Here is a 12377-nt window from a genome sequence, read left to right as displayed (position 1 = left end):
CCGATCTCATTTGAGCATATTTTGTACAACTTGTCACCAGTTACATAATCTAACATACCAGTAAAAGTAATACAACTGAAAATTTTCTAAAAATTATACTATCACTACTTAACTTCAAAAAAATTGTATTTATATATTTTTTTTGAATCGACATTCGCCTCTGAAGGGCCACGATAAATAATTTTCATATGTATGTTTTTATACCTTTATATAAATACATATACTTCTGTATTTATTTATAAGTATTTTTACTTATTTTTACACGACTGCCCAAAAAGGAGTGTAATCTTTTTAGGATGTATGTTTTTAGCAACTAAATTACTGAACCGATTTAGATGTATGACCTCGCGTAAACGGGAGTGTCAGAGGCTGTATAAAAACACACACACATATGCGTGTGTGTGTAAGAAATTTAAAAAAGAATTTAAATGAAATTATACTGTATACAAATTTTACGCCCGCATGCACTTTAATTATCCTGCATTAAAGAGTAATGATTATCAGTAATATTTTTACTTGCATTCGTGTTTTTTAATTTTTAATATTTATCTCTTGTTAAACTTTTTAACAATAATTTTTCAAAATTGAAATCTATTTTAAATTATTTTTCTCAATATAAAACACCATTAAAATGAAAATTTTCCAATCGTTACCTAACGAAATGGACAGGAGGAATAGCCTCCAATACCTAAAAATTAAGTTTTATTAACTTCTAAATACTAGAACATACAGGCTTGATTTTAAAAAATAATCACCTTAATTTATCAGGGTGATATAAAATTTACAACTTATTTTGTTTGAGTTTTAGAATCTATTAAATCCTTTGATTATTGAAAATGGAGGTAGAATAGATTATTTTTAATATTTTAGGTTTCATCATATTTACATTATATATATATATATAATGTAAATACATATATATGTAAATATATATATAAAGACATACACATATATGTGTATGTCTTTCCCCCTCAATTAAAGCTTTATCAGGGTTGTAACAGTTAACCATTTTTAGAGAGATAGAGCATAAATTCTCAAAATGTTCTAATTACACTTTCCCTTAATGTATTAATCTTCCCCTTATTGTATCTACAAAGGACTAAATTAGTGCTAATTTTTATAATTTTTTACCAACTTAAATATAAAAATTATGAAGGCTTTTTAAAATTAATTTTACTTCAGCTAGAAATAATTATTTTTTAGACACGAATAAAAAAATTAATTAATTAAGGTAAAAAAGTAGATTTGTTTTTAATTTATCATTGGTTAGACAAATTAAATTTTTAAGCTCGTGAGAATATCACGAAGTCAGGATATTGTATTTATTGTTTTTAGTACCTTATAGTAAAACATACAGACTTAAATTATAAGGAAGTTTTTTAGAATTATATTGTGGTAAGAATATCTTACCTAGGTACTTAGATTTAGGAAGATATTAGAGCTCTTAAAAAAAACTGGAGTAGTAGCGGAAATTAATACAAAAACAGGAAACTGATGTATGAGAAAGAGCTCCGAAACACTGGTAGCGGGTTCCCTCAACTAACACAAACAGTAGTGACTATACTTACTACAAATTAGAAAACATGAAAATGACTCACATCCGCTTAGTGAGTGTGTATAATGACGCATTAAGTAGTAAATAAAATAAAAAGTAAATAAAATGTACTTATAAAATATTTTAAGTACTCATTAAGGTACATGATTCTTTGTAAAAGCTGATGTATTTAGTACGGAAATTACTATTGTGTCGTCGTACATACATAAACAAAAACCACATCCCTTACAAATATAGACAATGATAATTTTAAGTACTCGGAAAATTACATCAAGTCTGGCGAGCAATCAAAACAAATTTCTCCTACGATGTAGAAGGGAAACTATGATTACAACAAAATGACTTTCAATTACTCCGCACTATGACGAAACGTTTTAGAATTGCTGTACAACCCGACTAAAATGGCTGGTCTCAATGTACCGGTCGAATCGTACTTTTTTCCAAGCCGAAGAATTAAAAAAAATTCCAGTCACAAGGAATTATTTCATTTTACTGAAATAATATGCAAAATAAGATTTTGTAATGTTAATCTCACTGCAACGGTTCCTCTATTCAAAGAAGAATTTCATCTATTCAACAACAAATACAATAAGACACTACAAATTTATTGTACTTCACCCCTAAAAAAACGTGTTTTTCGTTACCGAATGTTTCTGTTTTACGTTGAATACCATGAAAACTACGGGAGATACAGTTCTGGGACCTGTTTTATTATATCTAATATAACGCGTAAAAAACATTTCACCGGGAGAACTGAAATCCGGTAATTAGTTTAGAAAATGTGGGAAACAACTGTGTATTAAGTAAAATTAGTATTTGAATAGCCCACTGAACCGGAAGTATTTTGAAAAGGTTACCTTTATAATAAAATTCAATTAAAATTCCAGGTAAAATATAAAACTTTTTTAAAATATAAACTCTTATCTCCTTATAAATACAACAGGAATAATGTCATCTCAGTAGAATGGAATTCGTTTCTATAAAAACACACTTTAACAATAGATGCTATTAATAGACCATATCTTTTCGTAATACCAAATTTTACCTGGCATTCCAAACGATAATTTTAATTATAGTATGTCATATAAGAAAAAGTGATCTTTCAAGAAAATAAATCAACAAACCACCGTTTAAGGATTTTACCTTTTAAAACTTAAAATAATGGGGCTCAAAATTTGATAAGGCTTACTGAAAGTTAATAACTTAACTTAATTTTGATATCATTACAGTTTGAATTCTTATTACGTTTAGAAGCTCTGATTTTTATTGATTTTGTTATCGATGGTAAAATTATGTTTACGTAATGTATGTATATATATATATATATATGAATTTTGATGCAACTGATGAGATGATTAGTATTGATGGAATGATAATTGTAATATTAATTATGATTAAATAATAATTATTCATTTCATTAAGAAATTAAATCATTGATAAATGACGGAATCACTTATTTTCCTGGAATTAACTGAATTTTATGCGATTATAATGTTTTTTTAACTTTTATTTTATAGCCGCATCAACAATTAAAGTCATTAGCGACTTATAAGTGTAATTTAACTGTACCGGTAAATGTGAAGTCTTGAACAAACTCAGGCTGAACATTCCTGAGACGTGTGGTTAATTGAACCCCAACCACCTTAGAACATCGGTATCCACGATCTAGTATTCAAATCCGAATAAAAGCAACTGAAATTATTAGGACTTGAAATTTCGACTTCAGCTGATTACGGACGTCGAGTTTACCGCTAGACCAACCCGGTGGGTATAATGTTTTTTTGTCTTTTTTTAATATATAAACATTTTTTATTTCTACATCACTCTTAAAATTAATATTTTATATATTAAATTAATTTTATCGGCCCTGCTATGTTTCTAAACAGATTATGCATCAAAAATACTTCTAATCTTTAGTTATATAATGCATAATAATAATAATCGTAATTAATCCCCAATATCTATTCTTAATAAAGATAAATATATACAAAGCACATAATTTTTCCCCCCCGTTTTCCTGTTGGTAAATGATTTCAAGGTTTAATTTTTTCATTAAAATATTATAAAAAATTATGTTAAATTTTATTGTTTTATCTCTAAACTAATTTTTTTTTCAATTGTAGATCTCAATATGACAGGCATAAACAAACCTTTAATATAATACGATCCATAATAATGGTTGAAATATATTTTCTTTCACTATAAGTTTTAACAATTACATTACATTAAATAATATACCTTAATAATTTTAATAAATAAAGGTATCAAACATAATAGTTATAAAAATAAGGAATTTGCAATAAAACCCCAAATCAAGTAATCTAGACAATCTATTACAAAGATAGTACAACGCTGATATAAAATAACAAATTCTTACTAATTAATAGGTTTTATAGGTTTATAAATTTTTGTCAAACATATTTAAATTCTTAAGATTAATTCAGAAATGAGCAGGTTTTAATAAGGCATAAATCCCTTTTCCATAAAATTTGTTTACAACATATGATACCGGCGATCAAGTAAAGAAAAAATCCAAACCCCTTTATATGCCGGCCTCCGTGGCGTGAGTGGTAAGCGTCTCAGCTTTTCATCCGGAGGTCCCGGGTTCGGATCCCGGTCAGGCATGGCATTTTCACACGCTGCAAAAATTGTTATCCAATTTCATCATCTCAAGTAATACCTAATCGTGGTTCCGGACGTTCAAGAAAAAATGAACCCCTTTATATATATTAAAGTGACATTGTTGTTTTCGCATCAGTTGAATTTCAAGTACAAAAAGTAAAGAGAAAGAAAATAAAGCGGAATAAAACGTAAAAATACACTGTATTACAATTAAGCTTAACCATGTTTAATCCATTAAAAAAAATTATTTTACAAACGAATAATTTTATCTTGAGATTATTTTTTGTATAAAGTCAGATTTTTTTAATTAACGAGCGCAATTTATTGCTACAATATACAATATTTTAACCGAATGATTTATATAGTTTAATTCCATAGAGTATTCGGCTATCCATGACGTCTTATCATAATTAAACTGGTCTACACAAAATCATTGATCGAAAACGTACTGCCCTCCATCTTAAATAAAAATAACCCTAATCTCTTGAGGGATTACGAGCGAAATAGATAGTCACTGCCTGGAACAATCCTAAAGCAGTCCTATGGATGTGGTGGTTATCTCGTTTCACGGTCCGATTGTGGATAACTCATTTCTTTATAACCACATATCCCTTTCCCTTCTGCTATAATGTTGTTTTTTTTTTTTTTGCTCAATAACAATTATAATTACAATCGACTCTCCTGCGGAGCCATAAGTAAGTTTCCTGACAAAAGGACGCGATAAGGTCCTTAAGGAACCCTCCAAATAAATAATACACAATAAATAGTTGCAAGTCCAATATGAAATTTCAAGCTCAGTCATAAATCACAAACCATTAATTTCAGCACCATATAGTCCACAAAACAAATATTAATAACAAATAAAAAAGAAAGAGAAGTAACAAGAAATTAGATACGACACCACTAAACTTGACGGTGTCAGATTCCAAACTGATACGCAGAGCCTAAGTCGAGTACATGGGCACGTTTCAACCGTCGGACGTCTCTGCTGTTATGGAGTAGATTAATTGCAAAGTGGTTTACATGATTCTCAAGCCTCTGCAGGTATTTGGCATTGAGCTGTTGTGCAATCTCACAAACCGACGGGAGCTCCAGATGATCGTGAATCTCATGATTCCGCGTGAACCACGGCGCTTCGGCAATTACCCTCGCTACTTTGTTGTGAAATCGTTGCATAATTTCCACATTACTAGTACTAGCCGTTCCCCTCAATTCTACATCGTACGTCCAGATTGGGCGCAGGATAGCCTTATAAATTAAGATCTTGTTGGATAACGTGATGCCTGAGTTGCTCCTTAGCAGCCAATGAATTTCCCTGTACCTGGCGTTTAGCTGTTTCCTCTCAATTCTCACGTGACACTTCCAGGTCAAGTCCCAGATACCGCACAGTCTCAATTTGCGGGATCAAAACACCTGCTATAATGTGGGATTTTTCTTTTACAAGCCAGTTAAATTTGTATAAGATATATTTTTAATTGCCGTCTCTGAAATTGGGGTGGTATATTGGGTACATTATTGTCATAGACCTGTACACAGATTCTTTGTTTCGTATCCGGTTATACAAATAGCCTGATCAGGAATTGAGGTTTTTATAGGATAAAGTTAAACTTCCTAATGGTTCTTGATATAATACAAAATAAATATATATATATATTTTTTTAATAAATTCAAAAACTGTTTTAATTTATCGACATGAGCAAATATTCCACTTTCCGAGTTATATCGAAAACCAAATTATATTGTTCACCAATGATAGAAAGTAGAGATATGTTAACAATAAATTATCGAATTCATCGGGACCGTTATAAAACTGTTAGATAACACTATTTTCATTATCATAGTCTGTTAAACAAAATTTGAAACCTGAATAGTGAAAAAATTTGAGACACAATAATGAAAACTAACATTAAGATCGTAGTCTGTTCAAGAATGATGAATTCATCTTGATGTGCTTAAAGCATTTAGCGTGATGAAACCAATTTTCATCACGCTATAATTTTACAAAAAATTATAACCCATTTTCTTCGGGTGTTTAATTTCTAAAATTCAAAAGGATTAGATAGAAGTGAAACAACTGTGAGTTGTTTTAAAGATTTACAAGGTTCTACGTAATTCTTTCATATAACAACCAATCAAAACAATAACACACCGGTTTTTCCTTAAAGTGACCAAATATATTACAAGATTAAAATTTAGATAGTGTATTTGAGGTGAATGAATCACGCATGATAAAAAAGGGAAACGCAATGATTTTTCGTAAACGGACAACTTTGTAGAAAGGGTGTCTATTTTTTAGTAGCAGGTATAGTATTAAGGTACCATACACTCACTCACATACTCTCTCTTTCAAAGAAGAACGGAGCTTGAAGGTTTATATGCATGGATTTTATTTACGTAGTTACAACAAAAAAAACAGCAAAAAATCTGCTGCTTAACAATTTCCATGTTAATTTTTTATTTTTTAATTAAATTTTTTTTATCCATAAAATTGCAACATCAATTACAACCCGTGTAATATTTCGCGTAAAACGTTTTCTACTGTAGATATAGATATATAATTAACAACCCTGGAAGAACCGCAAAGTAGATAGATATATGGCGCTATGGCGAGAGAAAGTTCAATGTCCTTGGATCGGACCCAACGAAGAAACCAAGGACGTATCACCTCCCCTCACATTCTTCTACCTAAACCTGGTTATATTACTGCATTAATCTATTTTGTTTTTTTTTTGTATTTACATAAAATATATCTGATATACCGCCTCAGTCTTTCATCCGCTGGTACCGAGTTCGAATTCTGGTCGGTCAGGCATTTTTAATAAGCTACGTATTTTTACTTTCCCACGTCAAGCTAATTTGGTGAATTAATTCATCAGTCAAAAAATATTTACCGGATGCCATTGATAATTTTATTCCGTAATAGGTATGTTGTAGACTTGTGATAATTTTGACTACAAGCTACATAAATAAACCGGGATAAAAAATTTAACTTACTGTACTGAACTTTGTAAAGATAAAATGTATTAATGTTTCATTACTTTATTGTTAATGTAAATAATCTTCACTGTTTTCATATTCTACGTTGTATGCACAGTCCAAATGTATTCTTTAATTATATTTGCCGGATAGTACATTGATAAATTGGCCGATGGAGTATTTAAATTAACCGCAGATGTATATTTCAATAGTCCAAAAATAATTTTAGCCATCCTTAAATGATAATGCAGTGTTAATAACAGTAGTAAGAGGACAACTTTACGAACAAGAGTAAAACGTGTGTTATATTTAATTCTTATAAATTTAATTATGTTTAATCGATAGGTCAACTTCCGCCATTTAAATGAACGGTATTGTAAGAATAAAAAAATATTTGATAATTATTTAGTTGAGGTGCCTCACCCCGAAATCACAAAAAACATATTAAATTCATTCAAAATTAATATTTATTAATTTAATGATGTATTTTGGGTGTCGGAAAATAGAAAATTAGTAAAAATTTACATTGTGATACAAATAAAAAAAAACGAAAACTCAACAAAAACCGAACAAAACTACTAAAAACGAAAAAGTAACACAACTATTAACGAAAACTGCAATAATAACCACGAATACTCGGAGCAAGAAAAACGCAACCGCAATCATCAACAGCTGAACCTAACCTAATTAATTATTTATTACTTAAATAATCAAAACATTACTGTTGATTAGTCAAGGTTAGCGGGCGTAAATTAAGTTTGGTTAGATTGTATTATTTATTTTCATGTTCATATCTTCATTTATTTGTATCACTATGTAAATTTTTACTAATTTTGATATGTTTTTTGTGATTTCAAGGTGAAGCACCTCAACTAAATAATTACCAATTATTTAAATACAAAATTCAAATACACTATCCGTACCCAAAAATTAAAATAAAAAAATATATATGATAATATACAATAATATATTTTATTTTATTTTTTTTTAATTATTCCCAATAATAAAAATAATTAATAAAATACTGAAAAATGTTGTACATGTCCATAATCCATTAATGTCTCAATTTTCAGGGAATCGCGTAACGCGTCTTATAAATCCTGCAGAATTTATTTTTATTTTTTACTTAAATACTTACAGTGTAACTTTTACTATTCCCTTTTATAAATAACTACATTTTTAATTATTTGCTTGCTCGTATGAATTAAAAAATATTGACGTTCATAAACTATTTTTTAATGATGGATTTAAGAATGTATTTCAGCAAAACGTTTTAATGGGCAATAATTAAACAATATTATTATCAACAGCTTTGAGGAATTTTTTTTCTTTTATGATAACATTATTTTTATGTTTAGATTAAAACGTTCAAGCTAAATTTTAGCAAAAATTATTAACGGGGTAAAAGTAAAATTAATTATGAACAAACGTTACAAGGTTTTTTTTTTTTAATTTCGGACAGAAGTCGAAATACTATTTGTCAAGACAATTTAAAGGTTTCCCGGTGCAATGCATTTTTAAGAAAAACCTCCCCTTACAAGAAAAATATTAACGAAAATAGAATTCTTTAATTTGCATAAGAGGTTCCTCCTCTGCTAGTTAAAAGAGTCTATGATTTATCATAGTTTGAGGATGAAATTAAAAAAAAAATATTTAAGACAGAAAAATTAAACAAAAATAAAATTTTAAATAAGTATTGTAGGGAATATTTTCAAAAATTTAACTTAAGTGTTCCCTTTCTGAAAATAAATCGTTCTCAAAAAACAGTGTAATTTAGAATGTTTATATAATAATTTTTCCCCGTTTTCATTGTTAATTTAAAATTATATCATAAACAAAAAAGTTGTCAAATCATTTACGGTTATTAGTTTTTTGAAGCCACTTATAAATTTTTAGTTATAAAAATTTGAAAAGGGGCTTAATAAATAAAATAAATAAATTACACTATTATTGCTAATTGTATTATTTTTTGAATTTATATGTGCGTCTAAAATATTATTTATTAGGATTAAGACTGTGACGTCTAATATTGTTTTCGGATGTAATAAATTACTAAAATAAATAATGTGTAATAAAATAATCATAATAATATGTACTTTTAAATATATGTATACAAATAATGTGTATTCTTCTAGGCAAAATTATTTTTATATGGTGCAGAAGATCGTTAGAGAATTATTTATAAAATAGTTAAATATAATTAGACACTATTACGTAAAAAGTTCTTTTTATACCTAAAAATTATAACAAGTATGATAATGAAAATTCGACGCATTTACTTTAAAACTAGTTAAATAAAATAAAAAGGTCAAAGGTTAAATATAAATAAATTGTCAAAATAACTACTTGAAAATAGAAACAATATAAGAAACAAATTACGACTATTTCTTTGATTTTATAAAAGACGACATATAATAAACAAACAAAATAATTAAGAACAATATTTTCTAAAAAAAACTGTCATAACCTATAATTTAATCCGGAGTTTATGACAGAAGTAGTAGCAATTAGGATACGGAATGTTCATAAACCACTGTCAACTGTTTTTGTTAAAAGTCACTATGAATTAATTAAATGTAATAAAAATTAGGTTAACATTTTATGTAAACAGTTTTATTATTTAATAAATACATTATACTAATATTAGTTATAAATAACCTATAAAATATATGTACCTATAAGTCTTTAAATATATGTACCTATAAACAAGATATGTACTACATGATGTTTTCAAATTTAAAAAAAAAATAATAGCTTAAGATCTGAACGACTGGGTGTGTTCATTACATATCAATGATTCTCATTCAAGTAGGTTACAAACTTTGTGGATCACATTAATGCAATTTCCAGTAATTTACGTGAATGAACTGGTGATAGAAACACTATAAAGAAACACTTACCTGAGTTACTGTCGAGGGCTGAACACGTGCGACGAAAATTGAAACAAACAACAGGCTGATATTTATACTATGTGAAACTAGCTCTAACAGTTTCAAATACGATAATACAAATAATATTAGCGACAACAAGCCATCAATCTCATCAATTACAACGACTAACAGAACAGTCCACCGAAAGACTGAATTCAATCACACCTCGATGCCTCGCCTCGGCCGTCCTCGCCACAACTCCTTCCAGCTGTTCATGTTTTCTAGTGGTGGGGAGATACGTACAGTAAACGCTGTTGCTTTAAAGAGTGGGGACGAAGTGAGTTAACAGATTTGATCAATGGAGGGGAGAAGTCGGAACGGAACGGCATTAAATTTGTATTTCTGACTGCGACACTATGCGCACACACACTAATACACGCACGTTCGGGTCAGCCGAACTAGACTGATTGAATCGAACCGACCTCATGAACTATTCACATTTTATTTCATACAGACTAGTGGTTTATTTCTTCCTGCCTCCCATTCCCACCAGAAAAGTCAACTTTTATTTTGCTATATAATTTTGTAATAAATTATTATTACTACTACACCAATAAGGCATACGAAATGAAATTTACGTATATAAATCTTAATAATAGAATTAGTTTTCTTTTGTTGATTTGTAGATGATGTTAATATATTTTTGAATATTTTACACATTATAAGAATCACACACTATTAAAAAAATATTTATTTCCTTCATCGATGTGTGTGTGTGTATTTATATATATAAATATATCATTTTAGCGTAACAATTTGGTCGGCAGGAAGGCCATGCCGTCGTTTCTAATAAATTACCATCGTTAAAATGATATTTCAACCAAATAATTTAAAATTACATTTAAGATATGCTGTATTAAATATAAATATATTTTACTCGAGTAAACAGGGCTTAATTTTTCCCAAACTGAACTTAAATATTAGGTACGTATACTACATGTGTTTTTCTAATGTTAAGGGTATCACATTTCATTCAGGTCATGAAATCTTTTAAATTCAATTTGCAATACCTTCTTAACTCCAGGATAAAAACAGTGGAGATTTATTAGCAGCATATAAAAAGCAAGATTTTCTTGATATTCACAGAATTTATAATTAGGAATATATTAACATCACATGTTACACTACGAAATAAGATTCTAACATAGGATGAAGCATTTCTCGTAGAGAAATATAGTATTCGTATCTAGGAAACGTTGATCTGGGTTTGGTAAAAACGGAAACGGAGGTCTGGTTCAATGTTGCTGAAACTAAATACGTAAACTGAGAAAAGGTTTTGGGATCTTTGTTCAACGAGGTTAAAAGAAGATAGGCTGTTGTAAATTCCCAGGGATATGGCTACCTGATGCATATATACAACCACTATTCTAAATCTAAACTAAAAAATGTATATCTTTATGTAATGTAAAATACATTTGAATTATATCCTTTGGGTAAAATGAAGAAAATAACATATAATTTAAGACAAAAGCTGGGACGGAATTCTAAAAATATTGCACTTTAGATGTTATTCAAGATGGTCAATCTGTGACAAAGAGAAAAGAGTAGATCTAAATTCAAAAAGAGATAATTACAATATAGATAACGAATTGGACACAAGTCAAAAATATATGCATACTATATAATTTGCCAAACTACATATTTATCAGTAAGCGAAATATTGCTAATATTGAACTGTATGAAACCAAGCTCTCACTGAAGTTTTGGCAGGTATAGTGAGTGAAGCCCTACTAACAAGCAATGCTAATGATACTAAAATTGTTACAATTAAATTTATGAAAGAGATTCATTTCCACTTAGCATTTGTGGTTGGCACGTTTCAGAGTACTTCCATTTTCAAAACCCTTCAACTATAAATGAAATGTTTGAATGATAATGCTAAGAAGGGCAGAAAATAACTCTCAAATCAATTATGACAATCCTAGCAGAAATATAAAATATTGCGGAAAAAATTTACGTATAATATTAAATAGACTTTCAATATTAGAAGTAAATAAAATGTATTTTGTAAAACATGCTACATCAGCTACTATTAGGAAATTAAATATTTATAATTTATACAGGTTTGCTTATCATAACCGTAATGATTGTTATGTTTCCTATCATAAGATATCAGTCATTCACAAAAAAGGTATTCCACTCACAAATAATACGATCAAAGGTATACCCTCACAAATAATACGATCAAACTTTAAGGTTTATTTAGAAAAAGTTAAGCATTTTTTTTTTATCTTCACTAACTTGAATATACTGTTACTGAACATGTAAGCATGCACGTCAAGTCCATAGAAATG

At 28.8% G+C, this 12377-nt stretch overlaps 1 protein-coding gene across 1 annotated transcript in view; it reads right to left on the bottom strand.

Moving 5' to 3' along the window:
- Sulf1 (Extracellular sulfatase Sulf1) overlaps window positions 1-10295 on the bottom strand; it is a 140572-nt gene extending 130277 nt beyond the window's left edge. The window contains exon 1 of the mRNA XM_075372217.1: window positions 10054-10295. The gene's annotated coding sequence lies outside the window, so the exon portion shown is untranslated. The remainder of the gene's footprint in view (window positions 1-10053) is intronic.
- Between the last annotated feature and the right edge of the window lie 2082 nt (window positions 10296-12377).

The sequence above is a fragment of the Lycorma delicatula genome, chromosome 7, assembly GCF_047948215.1.
Source record: "Lycorma delicatula isolate Av1 chromosome 7, ASM4794821v1, whole genome shotgun sequence".
Classification (NCBI taxonomy): domain Eukaryota; kingdom Metazoa; phylum Arthropoda; class Insecta; order Hemiptera; family Fulgoridae; genus Lycorma; species Lycorma delicatula.
This window is presented reverse-complemented; position numbering and strand designations above follow the sequence as displayed.